Source organism: Arachis ipaensis, chromosome B9 (genome assembly GCF_059453495.1).
Source record: "Arachis ipaensis isolate K30076 ecotype BB chromosome B9, ASM5945349v1, whole genome shotgun sequence".
NCBI lineage: Eukaryota > Viridiplantae > Streptophyta > Magnoliopsida > Fabales > Fabaceae > Arachis > Arachis ipaensis.
The window spans coordinates 55,954,532-55,979,273 of NC_142444.1; the positions used below are offsets into that span (position 1 = coordinate 55,954,532).

General features: G+C 35.0%; 2 pseudogenes; one reads left to right on the plus strand and one right to left on the minus strand.

Annotated features, from left to right (window-relative positions):
- Positions 1–5,349: 5,349 nt before the first annotated feature.
- On the plus strand, positions 5,350–20,370 carry LOC107615445 (nicotinamidase 1-like; annotated as a pseudogene).
- Positions 20,371–21,841: 1,471 nt separating this feature from the next.
- Positions 21,842–23,367, minus strand: LOC107615443 (phosphoglucan phosphatase LSF2, chloroplastic-like; annotated as a pseudogene).
- Positions 23,368–24,742: the final 1,375 nt, after the last annotated feature.

Sequence of the window (24,742 nt, forward strand, 5' to 3'; positions counted from 1 at the left end):
TTTCTTGTTTCGTATTGTTTTTTTTTATTTGGTCTGCTGTGCAAATAAAATTAACAAAATATGAAAATTGGATTGGTAATTTTGCTTTTTATTTGGCGATAATGCTGCTTAATTGCTGGTGAGCCATTTTCTATAAATTTTTTAAGTTGATATAAGTAGTATGCAGGTGGTGAGGGAGTTTGCTAAATAATTTTTGAAGTTACTTATTAGTTATTAATATTTACTTAAGCTTAAGTTTATTTTATTTTAGGATTTAGGTCATTTTAATTTAAATGGTAATAATTAGCGCTGTTGTTTGTGTCTTATATTTATAAGTTGTAAATGACCTGAAATTGATATGTTAAAATTAATTAGTTTAGATTTTAATAATTTTTTTTTTCTCAAAGACACTTAATGCTGGTCAAATTATATCGAAGTTGCATGTTATTGAGTTCGATGCACAATTAAGTCTACATATTTTTGCCTCTCACACCTGGCTCTGTCACTACTAGAAATAGGACTTTTTCAGACAAAAATTTCAGACGAAATTTATTTCGTCTGAATGACTTTTTAATTTTGGATAAATTTGAAACAAATGTTGAACAACTTTTAGTGGAGGTTTTGGAAGAATATATTATGTCCTAAGTTTTTTTATATTTTGTCCCGAATTTTGACGCCAAATTTTTTCTGGATGGTGCCAAAATTTTCATATAGATTAGCAACATATTTTGGACAAAAACTATAATTCATCTGTATTCCATCTGAATATGTGCAATAACTTTCGACGGATTTGGGACGTAATTTAAAAAATATTAATTCTATCCCAAATTTGTCTATAATTAGTCTTAAATGATTTTACTATAGCTAACCTTTCAAAGTAACCAAAACTTTTTTCCAAAAATTTCGGACGAAAATAACATTATTTGTATATTCCGTTTGAAAGTGCATCTGTTTTCAAACGGATTTCAAATGTTTATTTAAAAATTTTAACATTTAGTATAAAAATATTATTTATATTTTAAATTTGTCTATGATTTGTCCCAAATGTTTTTATTATTCCAAAATAAAGTTTCCTTTTTCTAAAATGACCTTAATTTTATATAACTTATAAAACGGTAAATTTTTTATTTCTAAGACTCAATTTTAAAACTTTTTTATCAAAATATGAAATAATGATCATACTAATTAACATCTCATTTATTATTATACATATTTTAAAAAATTGGATTAATAAGTACGTTAGTGCTTATTTATGCACCTGTCTTTTATAGTTACTAAATTTTTTGTCTTTACAAAATTAGTTTAATATGTTTTAATATTATTCATATATTAGTAATATTATCTTTTAATCCACACAAAAATATAGAATAAAATAAAATAAAAGTAAAACCAAACAAAATTTTTGTCTTTAATTTATGCAAAATTTATCTCAATTTCATTTCAAAATTCGTCCGAAAAATACTGATTTCTAATAGTGATCCTATGTATTTATTTTATGGCAACACGAGTGTTTAAAGCGGTTGTTGTATGTCGGCCATTTTATAAACAATGCAGATATTTAATTTTTGGCTTGTTTTTCTGCTTTTTTTTTTTTTACAAATATCCCACAAATACGATTTGATTTATGTGATTACCAAACTTGGGCTACTATTTGTGTATGATTTGGAGACAACAACTGTTGTATATAGAAACAGAATTTGCAATTAATCTTGCCAAAAGAGGAAATCTTGCTGAGACTGAAAAGCTGGTATGTCATTCTTTCGTAGAACTCAGCTTCAGTGAAAATATTTCTAAATTTGGGTTGTTGCCAAGGCAGATGCCGAGAATTTGAATGTGTTACCTATTAATTTTCTGCGTTTGATATAGTTCCCAAATGTTAACTTGCATGAAGTTTGATTGTCCGCTTGCAATAAAAATACAGTACTTAGATCGGTAATTTTTAAATTTTCATATTAGCATGCATGAGTTTAACTCCATGACTCTCTCCCGAGTCTTAATAGACATTTTCTTACCTTACTTATATTTGTCTCATACCTTGTTTATGAATGACCATGATGATGAACGTTGGAAATTTGTTGCTTTTTAAGTCACTTACTTTACATGTACATTCTACATTCTTCATTGTGTTGGTCACTTTTACAGACATTTTCTTACCCACATTTTTTCTCATTTTTACTAACTTTTCTATATTTTCATTCTTTTTTGTTTTGGGTCTGAACTATCTTGTCTAATTCACAACATTTCAAATTATGTAGGGCAGTGATGAAAACAATAGAGCTCACAAATGGATGATCACGTAATTATAAATTTTATATTTCATATTGAAGTATGTAAAGAAAATAAACATGTATAATTGTTAGAATTGTGGATAATGTATTAGGGATTCATAAGTAGTTGTTATCATCACTTTGATATTTGGTACTTTGTTAGAATGTTGTCACGTAATCAAAGTTTTTTTTGTGTGACAAATATGATGATGGAAGTTTATGTATGTTGGATTCCTTAATTTAAAATTATATATTGGATTTGTAAAGTTAATTAGGAAGATTCAGAAAAAAGTGTAGCCATAGGTTTTCTGAGTTAAGAATTAGCCATGCTTATGGTCATGTTGTACAGTTTAACTATAGGCACGCTTCGAAAGCATGTCTTAGGGTATGTAAAATCCCATATTTTTGGAAATTAAATAACAAGTTATTTACGATTTATTATATTTATTTAGGATTATATTTTCAAAGATTTTTATATATAAGTTGGACAATTTCTTATTTATAATTTAGAGCTTTAGTAATTAAAAAATAATGAGAATTTATATACTTTATTTTAAATATTTAGACTTTGGACATTATTTTATGAATAAAAGAAAAAATAATTTGATTAATCTCTAATTTTCATTGAATTAGTATTTATTTAAAAATAAATTTACAAGTTGATAATTAAATGGTATTTTAAAGATAATTATTTTGTATTATAATCTAATTTTAAATTATTACTCTACCTTTTTATTTTTATTAAAATTCTTACTCTACTCAAACCCTAATTTACACAATACACACTCTCCCTCACCCACGCTCCCTAACCCTAGCCGTCACTCACCCTTACCCCCTCACCCCTTACCCATGGTAAGAAAGAAAGAAAGGAAGAAAGAAAGAAAAGAGAAAGAGAGGGAGCTCAGAGAGGGAAGAGGTAGGAGAAAGGGAGACGAAGAGAGGGACATGACGGCGCCGAAGGGTCCGAGTGCCGTCGTCGCTGTCATTGTTAAGCATGAAGGAAAGAGATAGAGGTCTGCAGAGGAGAGAGAGGGAGCTTGTGAGGGAGCTGCCACCATCAAAACTGGGTTCGTCGCTGCCTTTCGTGCCTCCGTTACCGTCAGATCTGTCACTATCGTCATGCACACAGTCGCCGGGAGAGAAGCAGACACAATGGAGGGGAGGATGCTCATCGCTGCCGCTATTAGGTCCCGTTGCTGTCAGATCCGTCACCACTGCTGCATTGCCGTCGATGAAGCTTCTGTCAACGTCGCCGAAGCTTCATGTCGTCGTTCTAGCCGCCGAAAACCGCTGCTAAAATCCCCATTTTCTTGGTAAGCTCTAGCCTTGTTTTAGATTTCCTTTTTTCACTACAAGGAAAAGCAATATTTATAACAAAAAAAATTGCTACAAAAAAAAGGGTGTTGCAGTATGTTCCGTTACAAAAAATTTTTGTAACAAAAAATGGAATTGTTACAATTCAAAGTAATATTTTGTAACAATTTATTTTAATACAAAAACCAAAATTTGTTACGAAAGTGGTAACACTTTTTTACTTTTAAAATATTTTTCGTAACAATTTAGATTTTTATGTCATAATATTTTGTTACAAAATACTACTTACTTTTGTAGCATTTTTTATTCTTTTAGTTACAAAAATAGAAAGTTGATTTTAAAATATTTAATTAAATAATTGATATATCAATTAATTTTCTAATCCCACTAACTCAACATTTATATGATATATAATCATATAGATAATTAAAATATCTTACATGTCATTAAGATTCTTGTATAATAAAATAAGTTCTACAAATTCAACTAAACACAACTTTTTCCTAACATAAAATTATATCATATCGGATTTATAATTCTTGACTCTTTTAGCATATTTCAGTCAATATAAAGTCTAGCATGTTGGCATCAATTTTGTACCCCTGTAAATATAAATAATGAGAACCAAAATTAAAAAATAACACATAACACCACTATAAGATTTCTATTTATTTATGGGAATTTTTTTATGGAGATTTTTTAAAATCTCCCCAATATTTTTTATTTGTGGCATAATATAAAACTCCCATTAATTACTACTAGTTAAAATTTAAAAATCCCTAAGTCTAATTATTATCTAAACAAATCTTTATACTCTAAATTATTATAATTAAGCCCTAATAAATTTCACTCTAAATAAAAACTTGTCCAAACAAATTTATAATTGAAAAAAAAAATTTGAGATCTGAACCCTAGATCTACTCGCCGCATCTCCGCCATTATCATCATTAAGCTCGCTGTAGTGTTCGTGATCAGAGGGAGAGTAAGCTCGCCACTGTCGTCGTTCATATCCTCATCGTTGCCGCCATCAAGCTTCTATGTCAATGTCGTTGCTCACCGTCTTCCTCTGATCATTCCGCTGTTGTTCATCGTCATGTCATTCTTTTCTCACCATTGCCTCCTCTACTCAGTCCTTTGTCACAGATCATCGCATCGCTGTCCAGATCTGTCATTGCTCATCATCGTGTCGTTCTTTTCTCACCGTTGCCTCCTCTGCTTGCCGCCTCCTCTGGTCTCACTATTTTTGTTGTTCTTTGCTTTTAGCGCTGTTTATTTTTGTCTAGTAGCCAAACTTGAGAAATTGAATCTATATACTATGTTTGATTCTGTGTATGACTTGCATTGACTGGTAGTGGTAGGTGATATCTTCGTGCTTAAGCTAATTCGGCAGCTCTTCTCGTTAGGAAAACCTTTTTATTGATTTATTCATTTATGTATATGGAGGACATGGTTATGTTCTTCCCAACAATAAATTAAATTATAAATTTTTTTGAGTAAAGTATTGAATCTTATTTGAAGAAAAATTGGCATATAATACATAGAGTGGGGAATTTAGTATGCAATTCTTTGTAGTTATTTTTGGTCAAGTGAGAAAAAAAGGATTGGTCCTCAAATTCAGTATAATTTATTTGAGATATGGTGAACCATGAGTAGAATATGTTTGTAAATTTGCCTCAGTGAATGTAGGTACACTGCTATGACTATCATATAATTATAAAGTGAGCATGTAATAGTTACTCACCGATTTTAACTGAGAATTCAGATTACTTACTAGTGCGGGAAAGGGAGTATGGTGTCATAAACAGTTGAGCTCCTAAAGAATGAGATTCCTCTGGAGCAGGAGTCAGTGGTATTAACCGAAGCCACTGTCAATGGTCTTGTTCTTGTGGACATCATAAATGGATTCTATACTGTTAGTTCTGGAAATCTGGTACTCTTTATTAACTAGTATTCAGATTTGAGACCCTTCATGTGTGTTTGTGATTGATTTACTTGCTTTTCAGGCTCCAAGAGAAGCCAACAAACAGATATCAGGGATGATCAATAAATCAGAAAGGCTAGCAAGATTGTTCTGTGAGAAGAAATTTTCAGTCATGGCTTTCTTGGATTCTCACCACCCTAACAAGTCAGAGGACCCATATCCTCCTCACTGTATTGTTGGATCTGACGAATCAAATCTTGTTCTAGGTTTACCAATTGTCAAATCTTGTTTAGCTTTTTCTCAATAGTTCAAATAATTCAGGCATGACATGACATGGCATGATCTGTATAATTTTACATTGAATTGTAGCTTTAAGATAGTTAGAGAATGAAAGCAACGTCACAATCAAACGAAAGGATTGTTTCGATGGATACTTGGGGTCGATAGAAGAAGACATTTCCAATGTTTTTGTAGATTGGGTGAAGAAGAATAAAATCAACAGTGAGTAATTTGTGATTGTTTCTAGCAAAGTAAACTACTAATTTTTTATATCATATCATTACAAGTTATAACCACTAATGTAATGCATTTTCTTTTGTTGCTTGGATTGGGAAGCTGGTGGTTGTAGGCGTATGCACAGATATTTGCATGCTGGATTTCATGTGCTCAACCATGTCTGCTAAAAATCGCGGCTTTCTGGAGCCTCTAAAGAGCATAGTGGTGTATTCGCGTGGCTGCACAACCTTTGATATCCCACTTGAGGTAGCCTATGACACCAAAGGAACTCTAGCTCATCCTCAGGTTTACTTTATTTTCACTATTTCCTTTTCATGTAATACTCTAACTACCAAAGCTCCTGCTTCCGGCTGCGCGACTCTGATAGCTCGGACATTACGATGACACTTATACTATTTAATAGTAAAATATGAGCCTGTTTAAAACTTTAAACCGTAATACCGCTCCCAAAAATACTTTTGCTATATAACGTACATCCATACATACCATACAACTTACAGAAACTCATAAAGAGTACATCCATATATATGCATAAATATATATAAATAACATTACAAGCATTAACCAATACAATTCCTATCCCTCTTACAGAATATATCAAGATAAAGGCGAGGGTACAATAAATAATCTAAAGCAACACAGAGCATTTCAACAACAATTAAATAAACTCTTCGTGACTTCTGCGCCCATATCCTGAAAGGGGAAAAATGTAGGGGGGTGAGAACATCATCCTCGAAAGGGTTCTTAGTAGAGGGTTTTTGGGAATTACTGTAATAGGATACGTGAAGATAAACCGTACCAGTGATTAATAACCGTCTTATGCCTCCTTTTCAAAAATAACGGTTTACAATAAAAGTAAAGTCTAAAAATCCTTTTTGAAAGAAGAACCGTTCAATTCTCAAAAACTCAAAAGCCTTTCAAAAAATGTTTATCTATGCTGAACTAAAATAGCCTTTCATATTTTTCCAAACCAGAAACACAAAGCCGAAGTCAACCATCGGCTCATCTCATTTCAACCACGGCCCTAGGCCCAAACAATCCAACCATCAACCAATCACCACAATCCAACAGAGTCCCAGTTGCAAACACAGATAGGAAGTTCAAGCACAAACAAACAGTTACAGCAAGTAGAACAAATAGCAGTTAATCACAAGTAGTCACAAAGGCAAAACAAGTACAATATGCACACCCAAACAATGTCACATAGATGCATATGATGCATGCCTGTCCCTAGTGGCTGATGATATCATCTGTCGGTTATATAGCCAACCCGACACGTCCTGGTAGCTAACCATGGACAGAAACACCCATCGCGGAGCAAGTAGGTTTGAGCTACAACCCCATTGCTACTACCCGCTCAACCCAGAGCCAGTGGAATAACCACTACTGCGGCTACTACCCAGGCGGGTGTTTAAAAGCTCAACCTGGAGCGAGTGGAATCACCACTACTACCGTTACTAGCCAGGCGTCACAGTCTCTGACATGGAGAAAGTGAGATGAACCACAACCCTTGCTACTATCCAGGTATCTCAAGGATATATTCATTCAGTCACAGCCATGGATCAACATCCATCTCAGCCATCCGGCTTAAATTCATAATTCATAGTCATCCATACGGCCCATAACTCATTCAGCAATCAGCCATAAATCAATATCATACACAGCCATTCCGGCTCACAATTCAATCCAAAACCAGCCAATATTCATAATCATACACAGCCATTCCGGCCCATAACAAAACAGCACTTCCACCATTCAACATCATCAAATTCAAAAAACCGGCATTTAAGCCACAAATCACTTTTCTCAAGCTATTTCACTTTGAAATCAAATTTCAACTCTTTTCAGCCTTGGCTTTAAAGATCTCATTTCTCAAATCATCTCAGGCTCATAAGCCAAATTTACTCAAAGTGAGTTCCCTGTTTAAAACAAAAGCCACTCTCGGCATTCTCTTTCCAAAACTTCCAAAACCATGGCAAGTTTAAGATTTATTTCAAAGTATTCAAAACCACCCATCCAACAATGGGATTTTATAATAAAAGCTTCTCAGCAGAGTCCCAAGTTTTTAGGGAAGGTCAACCTATATCAATTCCTTAAAATTTATTGAAACTCTTAAAATCATGGATTCTCAGTTCAAGTAAATAAAACTGAATTTATTATGAAACCGACCATACAAAATCACAAGTTCCAACCCGGTCCAAAAATCAACTCATTTGAAAAGGAACCGGTTCATTTGAATCAAACCACTTTCAGGTTTCTTTTTGGAACCCATTTTTCTAACTCTTCCAAAATGCCTCAAACTTAATTACTCAATCAAAAGTCTAGATTCCTTTGAAATCACTAAAAGCTCCTTTTTATATTGAAATCAATATTAGAGCATCATTCTTTCCTTCAGTGATTCAAACGGTAAAAATAGTTCATTTCTAAATAAGTCAAACTCAAGGCATAAGGTTCACTAAATAAATTAAGCTTGAAAATATAAATATTCTCTTAATGAATCAAATAATACAGCTTCTCAAATCCAATCCTTTTTAAATAACTTTTCAAACAAGACTAGGATTTTGTAGAAATTTCGGCAGCACCTCCCCTAAAACTTGGACTTTTGCCACCCGGTTCGGGTCCCAACTAAACCGTTTCTCATTCCTTTTCAACAGCTCAAAACCAGAAATCAATTCAAAGCAAGCTAAATCCAACAGTCGCCTCAGTGGCATATCTCAAGAAAACCATTTCAAAATCAACTCAATATCAACCGATTTACTCATTTCCAAAGCTTTAAAGAAACGGTTCAGTAACAAATCATTTGTCCAAGATCAAGTCAATTAAAGTAAACCAGGCTGAATTCAAAAGTGCATTCGACTTTTCACATCATCAAATAATTGACTCAAATCAAATCAATTCTCAACGGATTAAACTCAGATTTCAAATCTTTAAAGAATCACTTCAAAACATTACATTTCACAAAGCCGCACAACAATTCAACCAACAGACGTTCATAACCAACCAAGGCAAATCAAGCCATACATAAGGTCGATACAATCACCAAATACACATTCTCTCACATTAGTATCCATATGTAATAATTCCAATATATAAAAATATAGTTTTTGGAAAGCGCCCCTACCTCAAAACGCAAATTCCATAATCCAAACGTCTCACAGAGTCCTTTCCGCCTCAACCCGAACTGACGGCAACCAAAACCTCGGCTCCCAGTCACGTTCGCAATAACCATAGCAATACTAATCGCAACATACAATAATCAGGACTCAACCCCACGTTATCAAAACTCATATTCATTAACCGAACACAACAGAATACTAACGCGAGGCTTTTCCAAAATATAAATACTTACTGAACTAGCAAAACGAAGTAGCTACAATTTCGAACAGGCCCGGCAACAGCTCCGGCGGCGGCCAGAAGCTCTGGTGGATCAACTATAAAAAACCGCGCAGCATCAAAATCTTTTCGAAACCCAAAATGACAGAAACCACAAATTTAACACCCTTACCGCAAAGTCGGAACTCGCAGAAATCACTGACCATAGCAGCTCCATCAACGGCAGCTCGTACCGCAGCGACCCAGGCAGCGGCATCAGCTAAACAGCAGCTCCGATGATGCTATTCCAGTGAGTTTCCTTACTTTGGCAGTAACACAGCGACTCAGAATCAGCATAGCCGCACGCAATCATCAACGGCGACTCGATTAGCAACCACCATAGCACCCTGGCCTCAACAGCGGCTTCCAAAGGCAACGGTGGCGGTAGGGGAATTCCGGTGGCATGAACCCCTTTTCTGACATGGTGGCTCAATGGCGGACCGATTTCTCCCTCGCGTTCTGTTCTTCCCGCACTGATCTCTCCTCGCCGGCGACAGTGACGGAGGCAATCCCCAACAGCGGAGGCAGCAAGGCCGACTCAACTGTAGCAGAGCGCGACACACCTCTCCCCTGATCTCTCGCTCCCTCTTCTAGCCACGGTTCACGGCGGCGATAGCAGCGCCGTCCTCCACTCCCGCGCATGCGCTCTCGGCTCGTGGGTCACCAAGGACAGCGATGACGGTGCAACCTCAGGGAGCGGCGGCGCTTCCCTCCGCGGACCCTCTCTCTCTCTCCGTCGCATCTCTCTTCAGCTGGCGTCGATGAAGACAACGACACGGTGACGGGCTCGGCGGCAACGCTCCTCGCGGTTCCGGCGACGGGGATGATGGCGTCTCTCTCTCTCTCCACACGCGGGGAACTCCTTTCCTTCTCCCTCAAATTCGTTTCTTCCTTCGTTCATCTTGCAGCTGCTGCTGCGGGAGTATTGGTTTGAGGAAAGGGGGAAAGCAATTGCGTTGCTGCTGCTAGGTTGGGTGAGGAGGAAACCGGGTCATGGGTTAGGGTTTTTGAGAAAATTAGGGCTAGGTGCATTTTAGTAATTTTCAATAAAATTGTGGATAATATAGTAATTGAACCCCAATTTAAATCCAACACTAATTGCATATAGAAAATATTATTTGCTCATCAATCTTACAAATTATTTTCCATAAAATGCCCAAATCAAAATAATTAGAAATAATATAATTAAACCCTTTATTTTCCAAAGTAACAGTATTAATATTTAGAATATTAATTATCTAACCCAAATCATATAAAAATCCTTATTATTTCATAACTACCAACTTTATAATATAATTATAGAAAATAATCCAATAATTATAAAATTGGATAATAATCTCAATTTATTTCAAATTCAATAAATCAAAACTTGCTTTAATTTTCTTTAATAGAGAAGTTTCTGAAATTAAAGCTACAGAAATACTGAATTTGAAATTAGCTAATCATAGCCCTCTTTCAAAGGTTTTGGGTCTTACATTCTACCCACCTTATAAAAATTTTCGCCCTCGAAAATTGATACAAAACGAAAGAAATTTCATAACAGTTCACCCTTGAACACATTTAAGGAATAAGCAAAAATATCTCAAAATATAAACATATATCCGGTTTCCAAATACTTGGATGGTCGTATACATAAGGATACAAAGGTAGGAGTATGATTGCAAAGCGAACATTACAAGACAGGCTCAACGCAAAAAGGTGACATGGTTCAACATGTAGAAGAATAAGGCATCAAAGGCTATAAAACAGCATGGGGTTAAAACGATGTGCTCAACATTCGCACACTGATCTCATATCAACCTCAAAGCTTTAACTTTCTAACTCCATCAAGCACTTTACAATCCCCATATTCGATCATAAGCCTGACAACCGCAAACCCGTTCGCAAGAAACAAAACACCCACAACTCATAACGTTGCACACCTACCGCTTCAACTTCCATATACCCATATCACGTCTTAAAGAACTAACGCATCACGTTACTATGTCTACAAGTCGCACATGATATCAAAACAATTTTCGAGTCTACTCAAAAGGATACCAGATTCAGAAAGGAAAGACATATGTCAAGAATAATACTCATAGATTTGGGAGAATGTATCCAATCCAGGTAAACAAAGACACTCAACCAATGAAATTTGCTAGAAATAAATCGATTGACAACTTCAAAGATAACCCTTGTATCAAAGAAATCCAACAGGAATAATAAGAAGAAAATTCAGCGCATTATTTTGAAACAAACTCAAGCTGAGTCGAGAAAGCATGAGGTTTACAGAAGAGAATATTTCAAACCCAAGACAAAGCTCACAGATCTCAAGAGCATGATTAAAAATACTTCTGAATACATTGTTCATGAAAGAGTCGAAAGCTTGCAAAAATCACTTTGCAGTCTGAAAGAGAAGTTGAACAACAAGCCTTCTTCAAGAGAGATAAAAGCATAAGCATGGTTTTGCTTTAATACCATTTCATGTTGAAATAGATTATGTAGAGTTTTAAAAACAAAATGCACACAAGTTTGGCTAAGAGCTAAAATATTTTCTCAAATATTTTAGAAAGATAATTAGGTGTACAGCCTAACCAAAAGAAGTTCATAAAAACTCGAAAGTAATCAAATGCTTGTTCAAAAATCCTCAAAGTTCATATTCAAACAAGCGTGTATAACATTTATAGCAAGGACGAAAGAGGAAGTTAAACTCTTTTTAGAAAAGAAACTCTGGGGTAAAAATTTGCTTACAACTTGGTAAAGTAAATAAGTGATGCGTTACAAACGAACCGGTTTCCACTAAACAAGGAAGCTTTCCAAAACCTCATTTAAAATAGCGCATGCCAACTTTAAATTAACTTCGTCAAAATTGAACAATGGTTTCAATCTCAATCAAGCAACAGAAAATAATTTCCGTTTCGTATTTCTTCAAAGAGAATTCAAAACTTCTTTAAAAGTTCAAAACAAGACTCCAAAAGTGTTCTTGAAATCACCATCTCAGAAGAACATTCAAGAAGTTTAAGATGTACTAAAAAGGAGTCAAGCCATGTAAGAAAGGATCTTAAACCAAGATAGTTCAAACAAGATCCACTAGGCATGAAACATCAAACAAGCTTTCAATTGATTCAAAAGAGTACAAAAGTCATAGGAAAATACAATCCAATCATTAGTAATTTTCCCAAGGATAAATCTTTGACTAAAAACTCTTGTAAAGACAATGAGAGGATAAATGATGCACTATTTTTGAAACGAATCAAACTAACTCATAAGAATGAGATTCACCAGAGAAAGGAAAGTTGAGATTGATTGTAGTGTTCCCAAAAGGTAGATGTATAATTAAAAACAGAATCACATATGACATTCATAGAGGTGAAAAGCTTATGAAGGAACGAGTTCGCTCATAAGAAAGCCATGAATCCAACATTTTCAAAAGAACAATAATGGAATAAACCATGTAGTATGCTAAACCAAATTCCAGTCAAAAATAAATTAGGTAAAGTTTATCAAACGAACTCAGCCGGGATAAAAGTGAAAAATCCTTTCTTTCCAGAATTTTGAAAAATACCCAAATACATAATCAAATGAAGATGTGCACTGGAGCTATAGTAGAATTACTAGAAAGTCAATTTACTTTTAAAGTAAGTGCAGTTCTGTAAACCAGTAAAAGTACAGGCGAGGTATTAGAGATAAATTGTTAAACTGTATAAGAAATCTTCAAAGTTCCACATATAGATAAGTGTATATCTAGTCAACAGCAACTTTTATAAAAATCTCAAAATTGGTTGTAATCACTGTCAAGTAAGAGAAAAACTGAATCAACAATTTCTCAAAGAATGGACTCAGAACCTGGAGTTAAAAGGCACAGTGCATTAAGACAAGTTCAAAGCTATATCAAAGAATACCTAAATCAAGAAGAACTCAAACAGAGGAAGATAGACGCAACAAGGATTTCAAACAAGCATATGCAATTAAGATCAAACAAGAATGCATATGAATAGAGGAATAGAGTTGAAAAATCAAACTACTTTTCAAAAGGATTAGCAAACAAGAACTTCAAATTAGGACATGAAAGAAAAGGTTGACTCGAACAGAATTCAAGACACACAACTGAATAGCCTCGAGAAATAGTTTCCAACGTTCCCAAAACTCGTGATTCGCTTTACTCAAAACTCGTATATCATCTATGATAACCCATCAGTGCTTTCATATACATGATTCACTAGTATTAAGCCGGCCAAACTTAATATCAGGAATCATGCAACTCGAAATTAACAGCGTTAATCAATAGATCGTCATGTGCATAAAGCTCTAATTCTCGTCATTCGACAAGACCTATTACATGACAATTACTCAGAGTATGCAATCGAAACATAGTCGGTCCATCCCTCAGGCTCTACAGGAAAGACCGCTCTGATACCATAACGTAACAACCCAGACCACCCGCTAGCACGATATTGTCCGCTTTGGCACACAAGGCCTCACGGTTTTGCCTTTGACGATAGGGATGATAGCCGAAGCCCCCCACACTTACTCGTCAAAACGCGTCATGCTAGGGAGAGGTATCCACATCCTTATAAGGCATGCTTCGTTCCCCTCTCCAACCGATGTGGGCCTTACAATCCACTGTGGAGAGAGAGAGAGACGCCGTCATCCCCGTCGCCGGAACCGCGAGGAGCGTCGCCGCCGAGCCCGTCACCGTGTCATTGTCTTCATCGACGCCAGCTGAAGAGAGATGCGACGGAGAGAGAGAGAGGGTCCACGGAGCGAAGCGCCGCCGCTCCCTGAGGTTGCACCGTCGTCGCTGTCCTTGGTGACCCACGAGCCGAGAGCGTACGCGCGGGAGTGGAGGACGGCGCTGCTGTCGCCGCTGCTTCCATGTCTTCCAACGGCGCTGCTATCGCCGCCGTGAACCGTGGCTAGAAGAGGGAGCGAGAGATCAGGGGAGAGGTGTGTCGCGCTCTGCTGCAGTTGAGTCGGCCTTGCTGCCTCCGCTGTTGGGGATTACCTCCGTCATTGTCGCCTGCGAGGAGAGAGCAGTGCGGGAAGAACAGAACGCGAGGGAGAAACTGGTCCGCCATTGAGCCGCCGTGTCAGAAAAGGGGTTCATGCCACCGGAATTCCCCTGCCTTTGGAAGCCGTTGCTGAGGCCAGGGTGCTATGGTGGTTGCTAACCGAGTTGCCGTTGATGATTGCGTGCGGCTATGCTGATTCTGAGTCGCCGTGTTACTGCCAAAGCAAGGAAACTCACTGGAATAGCATCATCGGAGCTGCTGTTTAGCTGATACCGCTACCTGGGTCACTGCGGTACGAGCTGCCGTTGATGGAGCTGCTACGTTCAGTGATTTCTGCGAGTTCTGACTTTTCCGTAAGGGTGTTAAATTTGTGGTTTCTGTCATTTTGGGTTTCGAAAAGATTTTGATGCTACGCGGTTTTTTATAGTTGATCCACCAGAGCTTCTGGCCGCCGCCGGAGCTGTTGCCGGGCCTGTTCAAAATTGCAGCTGCTTCGTTTCGCTAGTTTTGTAAGTATTTATATTTCAGAAAAGCCTCGTGTTAGTATTTTGTTGTGTTCGGTTAATGAATATGAGTTTTGATAACGTGGGGTTGAGTCCTGATTATTGTATGTTGCGATTAGTATTGCTATGGTTATTGCAAACGTGACTGGGAGCTTAAGTTTTGGTTGCCGTCAGTTCGGGTTGAGGCGGAAAGGACTCTGTGAGACGTTTGGATTATGGAATTTGCGTTTTGAGGTAGGGGCGCTTTCCAAAAACTATATTTTTATATATTGGAATTATTACATATGGATACTGATGTGAGAAAATGTGTATTTGGTGATTGTATCGACCTTATGTATGGCTTGATTTGCCTTGGTTGGTTATGAACGTCTGTTGGTTGAATTGTTGTGCAGCTTTGTGAAATGTAATGTTTTGAAGTGATTCTTTAAAGATTTGAAATCTGAGTTTAATCCGTTGAGAATTGATTTGATTTGAGTCAATTATTTGATGATGTGAAAAGTCGAATGCACTTTTGAATTCAGCCTGGTTTACTTTAATTGACTTGATCTTGGACAAATGATTTGTTACTGAACTGTTTCTTTAAAGCTTTGGAAATGAGTAAATCGGTTGATATTGAGTTGATTTTGAAATGGTTTTCTTGAGATATGCCACTGAGGCGACTGTTGGATTTAGCTTGCTTTGAATTGATTTCTGGTTTTGAGCTGTTGAAAAGGAATGAGAAACGGTTTAGTTGGGATCCGAACCGGGTGGCAAAAGTCCAAGTTTTAGGGGAGGTGCTGCCGAAATTTCTACAAAATCCTAGTCTTGTTTGAAAAGTTATTTAAAAAGGATTGGATTTGAGAAGCTGTATTATTTGATTCATTAAGAGAATATTTATATTTTCAAGCTTAATTTATTTAGTGAACCTTATGCCTTGAGTTTGACTTATTTAGAAATGAACTATTTTTACCGTTTGAATCACTGAAGGAAAGAATGATGCTCTAATATTGATTTCAATATAAAAAGGAGCTTTTAGTGATTTCAAAGGAATCTATACTTTTGATTGAGTAATTAAGTTTGAGGCATTTTGGAAGAGTTAGAAAAATGGGTTCCAAAAAGAAACCTGAAAGTGCTTTGATTCAAATGAACCAGTTCCTTTTCAAATGAGTTGATTTTTGGACCGGGTTGGAACTTGTGATTTTGTATGGTCGGTTTCATAATAAATTCAGTTTTATTTACTTGAACCGAGAATCCATGATTTTATGAGTTTCAATAAATTTTAAGGAATTGATATAGGTTGACCTTCCCTGAAGACTTGGGACTCTGCTGAGAAGCTTTTATTATAAAATCCCATTGTTGGATGGGTGGTTTTGAATACTTTGAGATAAATCTTTAACTTGCCATGGTTTTGGAAGTTTTGGAAAGAGAATGCCGAGAGTGGCTTTTGTTTTAAACAGGGAACTCACTTTGAGTAAATTTGGCTTATGAGCCTGAGATGATTTGAGAAATGAGATCTTTAAAGCCAAGGCTGAAAAGAGTTGAAATTTGATTTCAAAGTGAAATAGCTTGAGAAAAGTGATTTGTGGCTTAAATGCCGGTTTTATGAATTTGATGATGTTGAATGGTGGAAGTGCTGTTTTGTTATGGGCCGAAATGGCTGTGTATGATTATGAATATTGGCTGGTTTTGGATTGAACCGTGAGCGGAAATGGCTGTGTATGATATTGATTTATGGCTGATTGCCGAATGAGTTATGGGCCGTATTGCTGACTATGAATTATGAATTTAAGCCGGATGGCTGAGATGGATGTTGATCCATGGCTGTGACTGAATGAATATATCCTTGAGATACCTGGATAGTAGCAAGGGTTGTGGTTCGTCTCACTTTCTCCATGTCAGAGACTGTGACGCCTAGCTAGTAACGGTAGTAGTGGTGATTCCACTCGCTCCAGGTTGAGCTTTTAAACACCCGCCTGGGTAGTAGCCGCAGTAGTGGTTATTCCACTGGCTCTGGGTTGAGCGGGTAGTAGCAATGGGGTTGTAGCTCAAACCTACTTGCTCCGCGATGGGTGTTTCTGTCCATGGTTAGCTACCAGGACGTGTCGGGTTGGCTATATAACCGACAGATGATATCATCAGCCACTAGGGACAGGCATGCATCATATGCATCTATGTGACATTGTTTGGGTGTGCATATTGTACTTGGTTTGCCTTTGTGACTACTTGTGATTAACTGCTATTTGGTCTACTTGCTGTAACTGTTTGTTTGTGCTTGAACTTCCTATCTGTGTTTGCAACTGGGACTCTGTTGGATTGTGGTGATTGGTTGATGATTGGATTGTTTGGGCCTAGGGCCGTGGTTGAAATGAGATGAGCCGATGGTTGATTTCGGCTTTGTGTTTCTGGTTTGGAAAAATATGAAAGGCTATTTTAGTTCAGCATAGATAAACATTTTTTGAAAGGCTTTTAAGTTTTTGAGAATTGAACGGTTCTTCTTTCAGAAAGGATTTTTAGACTTTACTTTTATTGTAAACCGTTATTTTTGAAAAGGAGGCATAAGACGGTTATTAATCACTGGTACGGTTTATCTTCACGTATCCTATTACAGTAATTCCCAAAAACCCTCTACTGAGAACCTTTTCGAGGATGATGTTCTCACCCCCTACATTTTTCCCCTTTTAGGATATGGGCGCAGAAGTCATGAAGAGTTTATTTAATTGTTGTTGAAATGCTCTGTGTTGCTTTAGATTATTTATTGTACCCTCGCCTTTATCTTGATATATTCTATAAGAGGGATAGGAATTGTATTGGTTAATGCTTGTAATGTTATTTATATATATTTATGCATATATATGGATGTACTCTTTATGAGTTTCTGTAAGTTGTATGGTATGTATGGATGTACGTTATATAGCGAAAGTACTTTTGGGAGCGGTATTACGGTTTAAAGTTTTAAACAGCCTCATATTTTAGTATTAAATAGTATAAGTGTCGTCGTAATGTCCGAGCTATCAGAGTCGCGCAGCCGGAAGCAGGAGCTTTGGTAGTTAGGGTATTACATTATGGTATCAGAGCCAGAACCCGGATCGATGTGCCAGCGAGGGCGCTGGGCTCCCTTAGGGGGGTGGATTGTAAGGCCCATATCGGTTGGAGAGGGGAACGAAGCATGCCTTATAAGGATGTGGATACCTCTCCCTAGCATGACGCGTTTTGACGAGTGAGTGTGGGGGGCTTTGGCTATCATCCCTATCGTCAAAGGCAAAACCGTGAGGCCTTGTGTGCCAAAGCGGACAATATCGTGCTAGCGGGTGGTCTGGGCTGTTACATTTCATATGCATGTCTTCTACTCGCTTCTTTTCAGGTAGCTCTGATATTGGAGGATCTTTTGAATTCCCTTGATTCATTCTTTTCTATTATTTCTAGTGCTAACTTTTTTTTAGGTAGCACTTGTAAGTAATCTAGATTTCAGGTAGCACAGATATCTAACTCTTATCAATGTTATTGTCAATTCTAGAATTTTATTTTTTCAAAAAGAAAGAGTATCACATGGTATTGATTGGCACTTCCAACATGATGAAATTATTCATCATTCATGCCAGTTTTAAAGCACACTAGAGTTCATATATTCTTATGGTTATAGAAGATGGAAGAATAAATTAAATTAAAGTGGGGAAAAAGTGACCCCTACACACATGGAATAATGCACAATGGAATGTAACAGCCACACACACTTCTATCACTCTACTTCACCTTTGCCATATATATATATATATATATAAGTATTACATCATCCACACATGCACCGTAATATTTCAAGGCCTTCCTAAGTTTTACACAATATTCACATTCTCATTGCTGCATAATCTATATAATGGATTTTGAATTAGATTGTTCTCTTGCTTATTTAAGTGACTGAATTTGCATTTAGTTAAGACTTTTTATTTGCTTTGTTAATTGATGGAAAAGATTGAAAGAACTTCACAAATCTTGTCAAAGAGAATCCAACTGTTGGAGGTTTATGCAATAGAAATCCAGATGTACACAGAGACCAAGAACAATAAAAAACTCAAGGTCAGCATTTGTTTTAGAAAATTACTTTTGTGTACCTAACATCTAACTGTCTACCTCACCAATTTATTATTGCTTATTCTAGAATTTACTTTCAATTATATATCAGACTTCACTTACTGTTTGTTAGTTTAGAATGAATTCTCAAATAATTAATATATATGTAATTTTTAGATCTTGTAATCTGAAGGCACAGGCTTATGCTAAGCTTCTTGTGGAAGAAGATATACGCATCCCTGCATGGTTCTCTTTTAGCTGCAAAAACAAGACCCATGTGATTAATGGTGATCCCATTTAGGACTATGCTTCTATGGCTGACTCATGCTCACAGGTCATTGCAATTGGAGTCAACTGTACAGCTCCCAAATTTATTCATGGTTTGATTTCATCTATTAAAAAGGTGACACTTCAATTTAATTAATTGAATCGAAATCCTCTGTTATGTGTTGTACTTGTGTATATATATAAGTATTAAATGTCAAAAGAAATTTAATGGCATTTTAAGCTTTTTATTAAATGTAAAAAAATGTTTAAAAAAGTAATGGACATTGGTAACGTAGGGGAGTATGTACGGGTTATGATTTCCTTATTCCCTTTTGTATGTAGGGCATCAAGAAAAAAAGGATGAAGATTTATTGGTATTGCCAACAGATGTTGTTCTTTTTGAGGATTCATCCTTCAAGGTAAGTAATTGGAGTTTAATTTTCATGGCTATTTTACAAATGCACATAAAATTAAACTTCTGTGTAACTTGCAGGTTTATGCTGAGAAATACGCTAAGGATCAGGTAGCATTCTTCAACGATTATGCTGAAGCCCATGCTAAGCTAAGCAACCTTGGTGCAAAATTTGATCCTCCAGAGGTTTGTTGATTTTAAGTTACCTTACTTTTGTTTAAATTATATATCATGGACTTGCTTATGTGACGCACATCTGGAGATTTTGTTCTTGTTTATATAAAGCTTTCTGAGCATTTCATTTCATTTCCTGCACATACGTGGGTCCATATAATGAGTTCTTGACCAAGTTACCCAGTAAAAGTTCCCCTTGGTATGTGTTTGTCATGGCATAGTTATTAATTGATGTATAAAAAATCTGGTATTATATTGTTGTTGCTTAGTCAAGTGTGATCTAATTCTAGCTATTTAATTATCTCATCTTTATTGTTTAGATGATCATCAAATAGATGTACTTTTTATTATGTTAATTATTTGTGTTCTATTTGATGATAACTTAGGATCAATGCAAAAAATCTCCATGGCAGATGCTAATAAAGTAACCGAATGGGATCTAATATCCTGCTGTCTTCCACTTGATGATAAGGTAATAAATTTTTATTTTAGGTTTAAATTTTTGTAGATTCTTTCATAGTTGAATCAACTTCAAGAGTTTGCTTATCTGTTTATATGTTATTGTCTTTGATCTAGTATTGTTTAATTTGAAATGATGCAGGTATGAGTTCTAAGGTTCACCGGATGCATCCTCTACTTCAATTCATGAATATAAAATAGGTCTTATGGGATTGTATTCATATTTTCATTTTGAGACTTTTATGTAATTAGACAATATTAAAATATTGAAGTTGTTTTATTTTACTTTCTAAAGAAAAATAGTAATAGTTATGTAGAACAATACTATATGGAATTATGTTTGGAACTATTGACATTGGGAATTTTTTATATATAGAGTTATGTCTTATATTGAGAAATTGTGTTATAAAAGATTTAGTTTTTAAATTTTGATATTAAAAAATAAATTTTTAATTTAAGAATATGTAAATGAGATGAGATTAATGAATGATTCGAAATTAAAAATAAATAAATAACTACAAGATTTGTGGAGGTTTGAAAATCTCACAAAATAGTTAATTTGTGTTAAATTAAAAAATCAATTTGTGGGGGGTTTTAAACTACTACAAAAGTGATTTAAAACTGCCACAAAAGTTCAATATAAAACCCCCCACTAAACACATACAAAACCCCCACTGAATAGATTGTGGAGGTTTTTAAAAACCCCCCACAAAAGACCTCGTGGCACCTCAAATTTTGGGGGTTTTAGAAACTCCCACAAACCATTTGGTGGGGGTTAACCTCTACAAATAAGAAAAAAACTGCCACAAATAAACATAAACCTTGTAGTTCACTATCTTCATTCAAGTTAAAATTTAGAACTTACAAGTTAAAATTAACTAATTCCTTAAGAATATATTCTCAAAGTTCAAAACTAGCCAATCAAAAATGCAAAATTATCAAGAATTAACAATTCAATATATAAACTTGGGCTAACTAATCACAATTCAATCACAACTTAGTGAACAAATTTATTAAATTTACATAAGTATCAATTGTCAAACAATCATTACAAAACACAATTTTCACCAAAATCTTCATAACAAATATACTTGACTTTTTTTATGCTTTTACACTCATAAAGTTCCATAATAAGGTTTATGTCAAAACACAAGATAAGAATATAGAGAAGCACCTGAACAGAGTTTCTTTTATTGCAGAAGCAATAGTGATGCAGAGAAAGTTTGGAAATAGAGAATGGTGGCTATAGAAAATTAAGCAAGGTTCAGAGCAATCAATAATTGGCAATGCATTCATAAAGAATGGCGGCGGCAGAAAATCAAACAAGGTTCAGAGCAATTAGTAATTAGCAACGCATTTATAAAGATTTGCTAATTTTGCCTTGTATTTTTTATTTTGCAGTAAATACAAGGCAATTAGCAATGCATTCATGAAAGATAACACAAGGCAATTAACTGTCACAAGAAAGATAACACATTATTTTCTTGATAATTAAGACTTCTTAAGAAACTGTGAACTAATTTGTCATATAGATTGAAAATACTGTTTTTCCATAACATGAGCTAAACCTCATATCTAGCAAGAAAATTAGTGCAACCATAACATTACACTTAACAATATCAAATTTGATAATCATTTCTTGAATCAAAGATAGGTGGAAGTTTAGAACTCACATTCATGTCATAGAATCAGAACAAATAAGCTATTATCACCCCTGGTGCTCTCCCAAGTCCAGCAGTACAATGCACATAAACTCTTCATTTTCCCTCTGAGATTGCCCATTCCAATTATGAGACTGCTTTAGGTAGAATATTTCGCAAGAAGTTTGGATCAAAGTCTATTACCTAATAAAATAGATTTATAAAATATATCAAGCTATGAATTATAATCTAGTCTCAGAAAAGCAAGCAAAGCATTTAACAAACTCACAACTCTTTCAGAAAAAGGTTTTCTAACACATTTAAAGTGCAATGTCAATTGCACCAAAAGTATATGGATCCTTGACTTAGCCATACATTGTATTAACCAGATAGGAAAAATTAAAATTTCTATCTCATGACAATGCCATTAAGCAAGATAAGTTGGCATTGTTGTATATACTTTCATAAAATTCAGAGTGAGAGTCTATTTTCTCAACAAAATTGACTGAAATGCAGGCTTGCAGCTTTCTTACTTACCGACCTCCTCATATGTCGAACATCGAGTTCGTGACACCTTGTTATCGACTTCAAGTCTATTCCCAATATTCTACATCCTTATCTTACTGCAAATTCAGAATGTATGTCACACCCTATTCCTTCTTGAGGTGATCGATGTCTTCAGGTTTCTGTGGTTGGGATCCCACAATGAGATTGTCAGTTATAAGTGTGTAATTCATACCTGAAATAAATCAATCACAGATTGCATCAGCAGCAGCAATCATATTACTGTGCTATGCATTTTATATAATAGACACAAATTAATACAGCACTAACTGTTTCTTCTAGCACTTATACAAAATGCAAGTAATTAACAAAGGAAACTCATCATTATATCAAACAGTTGGCAGTCATAACTAACAAATAGGGAAAAAAGAGGAAACAAACCCAGATCGTGGTGATACTCATAAGGATTCCTCATCATCCTCTTCATAGCAAAATTGTAATCTTCCATTCTGTCCTTGGATTTAAAGGCACTCGTATTGCTGGTGGAGGTTTTGTGCTTCTTCTCTTCAATGCCACTTTCTAATAGCTTCTTGTAGCATATCCGAGTGATAGAACACGATTCAAAAGCAGCGACGTCCAAAGGGGCAGATGACAGCATGACAGCAGAAGCAGAAGAGGTTCTGTTCTTCGAATTCAAAAGCAGCTAACAGTGCAGCCTCGAACCCCTCTTGCGTGTTCTGTTCCTCGCATGAACGGCGGCTCAGCAGCGACTTCGCGGGCTCCCTCTCTCCCTACATGAGCTCGCACTGGTGACAGCCTCCTCGCGGCTCCATGATGGCGATGATGGCGAGCCTGCAGCAGACGCGACGACAACTCTCTCCCCCTCGGCGATCTCTGGCCTGACCCACGGCTCTTCTCTCCACGCATCTTCTCCTGGCGAAATCGACGGCAATGGCGAGGCATGTGACGGCGGCAGCAGTCCCCTTTTCCGTCGGTGACATCCCCCTTCTCCTCTCTTCCTTCTTCTGGCGCAGCTATTCCTCGAACCTTCTCTCTTTCCTATGTTTTCTGTGTTGTGTCTGTGTTAGGTTAAAGGAGAAAGGGGGATTCAGGTTAGGATTTATAATTGAAAATTAAGGTTTTTTATTTGGGAATTTAAGGTTAAGTTTTTATAAAAAAAATGGATAAAATAAATATTTTGATAAAATTGAATGATGGAATAATAATTTCAAAATTAAATGTACTTCATTAAAAATATTTAAGAACATAATTTATTAATATATTGTTCAGTTCTAATAATTATTTTTAATTTAAATTATAAAATAAATATATTAATTATACTTTATAAAGTACAGTTTAATCCTGAAATATCAATTATTTAATTTAAATTATTTAACTCTTCATTATTTTTTTATTACCAAAAGTTTAATTTCAAATTATATAAAATAACCAACTATAATAAAATTCACAAAAATATTAATTAACTTAACTCTAAATATTTATAAAACTAATTTAACTACTTTAGATTAATTTTTAAAAATAAAGAATTCAAATTAATAAAATAAATCATAATTTATTCATAATAGAAATTACTTAAATTAAACTATATAATTCTTCTATTATTATTGAATTTTAATCTCTATCATGTAAAATATTAAATTATAATAAAATTACATAAGAATCTTGATTAATAAAATTACATTAGGAAAAATGGTGAGGATTAGGGTTAGAGTTTGGAGAATGTGTGTAAATTAGGTTATTTTTTATTAGTGAGGATTAGAATTAGGGTTTTTACTTTTTACATTTGTTTTTATTTTTAAATTTTAACTACTTTTATTTATGTTTAACAATTTTTTTTTTAATTTAAAAAATTAACTTTTAGTCAACATTTAAGACTTGATTATTAGTAAAAATTATATATTAATTTTATAGAAAATATAAAATAATATATACTATTTTTAAAAATTAATCATTTAATCTTTAATTTTTATAAAAAATAATTAATTAATATAAATAATATTTTAAAAAATTAAATTTTTGAACCAAAATAAAATTATCTTAAAGATTTTAACATTTTAAAATAATTTTTTTTAGTTACAAAACTTCTTGTATTTTGTGACAAACAAATAACTTATTACAAATAATATTGAATTTTGTGACAAATTAATTTTTTGTTACAAAATATTTTGAACTTTTGCAACGACTTCATCTTTTGTTACAAAATATTATAAAATTTTGCAACAAAATACCGATTCGTTACAAAAGCCAATATAAGTTGTAACAAAAAAATTAAGTCGTTACAAAATAACAAAATATTTTGTAACAATTTTAAATTTGTTACAAAGTTTTTGTTACAAATGTTCCATTTTCTTGTAG